Genomic DNA, 1,924 nt, shown 5'->3' with positions numbered 1-1,924 from the left:
CATGCAAATGAAGGTTATAAAATTGCCTCTTCCATTATTTTTTTGATGAAACAAGTTGAGAACAGGACATAACAATAATCAGAATACAGAAAACTATTGATGCTTAACAATCAATAACTGTTAAATTTAATTTAATTTTGAAATCTCCCCAATAGTACCCCAAAAGGTAATCTTTGGAATTGCCCAATACTATGGAGAATGCCTATGTATCCACAAGAATCTGAACACAATCTAAATAATGTTGACCTTTATCTTAAGTACTTAAAATAAAACAATGTAATATTGAGCCAAAATGTTGCAGTCACATATTATTTGACTTTCAAACTATGTCAAAAAACCAAGCACAATCCTATATTGAAACTATGTATGAACTATGATATAAAAGCAATAAGGCTACAAAACTTTTGTTGGTGTGTATTGAATCTAATAGACAAATAGCTATTAATAAAAATAAATTGTATTAATGTAATGACAACATGCATAATGCCATGTTTTAATTATTTGCCTTATTTGGGTGAAATAAAATTTAATCTTTTTGCATAGGATTTTTGTAAAACCAAAAATTTACCATATTAATAATTAAGATATGGAGGGTAAATTTAAGAATTTTTTCAATATTTCCCAGTCACGATAAAATATATTAGAACAGTAGAGTATAGAACTACTAAGAGGTTAACATTGCGAGGGGAGTGTAGTAGAAACCAACCACTAAAATATTTTATCAGAAAGACAACTTAGATCAAAATCTACTTCAGCACCTAATTGATGTCAGCACTAACATCACCTGTGTAACTCATCTGTACAGGTATTACACCACACAGTTCTGGTTAGAGCTAAGAAGTTACTAATCATATTGTCAGAAAGTATCTGAAGTAGAAGCATATTTGTTACTATTGACTTCAGTTTCCAATTCTGCTTTCCTAAAATGCTCCTTACATTAAAAGGTGAAGCACTTTATATCTGGTAATGTTGGTTCTACGAAGGAGGGTGTGGTGAGACTGTTTAAAAACTAGATTTTTTTTGAATTCTTTTTGAGAAATGCAATAGATATCATATTTGGATAGCATGAAAGCAGTCTGTAATAAAAAACAATCAATAGGCAAATTGCATGAAAATAGAGAAAATGCAGAGAAAACTCATTGGTTATATAAAGTTAAAATCTATGGATCAAGAGGCAAAAAAAAAAATGAAAATAACCTTCCAGTGCCAAGTGATTGTAAGTGTAGGAGTAAATATTACTTACTGGTTGATTGAGTAAGATTCACTCTTATGTATTTTAAGAATGTGTGTCTCAATAGTGTCTTGTATAAATATACTGATGCCATATTTCTGATGGAAATATTTTGAAAAAAAGTAACTGTGAATGTGCAGTTAATTTTAACATTGGAAAACATGATGTCCCAGAGCAGCTGTAGTACTGGGAATATGAAGAAAGGTAATGTTATTGATCTTTGACAAGCATTATTAGAGATATGCTTAAGTGAATCAAGGGGAGGTATACAAGGCGAAGAAGGAGACACCAAGAGTAAATAAAAAAGAAGAATAGGGCTGTTTAATTTATATTGTGAATTCAGTTTTAGTCATAGAAAGTATGGTTCTAGCTCCTATAATGTAAAAAACAACAAAATTTCTTATACTTGCTTCTTGGAAGCAAAAAAATGAAGATGGCTTGGGTTATTAACCAATATGCTGTTATAGGGGATACAGAATTTAAATTTATTGAGGATAACAAATTTTCCTTGCAACATTACACATACTGTTAGAGCAAATAGTAAAGGTTCCACCCACTTGTATATATAAAATTTTGCAATATGATGTTTCCACTTTTCACCCATAAACTAAGGTTCATGTTGTAAGTTAACAACTCAAAAGAACTGGAAAGTCCCTTAAATTGACTAGATTACTTAGCACCCTCATTCCCTAA

Source organism: Apodemus sylvaticus, chromosome 16 (genome assembly GCF_947179515.1).
Source record: "Apodemus sylvaticus chromosome 16, mApoSyl1.1, whole genome shotgun sequence".
NCBI lineage: Eukaryota > Metazoa > Chordata > Mammalia > Rodentia > Muridae > Apodemus > Apodemus sylvaticus.
Note: the sequence above shows the minus strand (reverse complement) of the source record.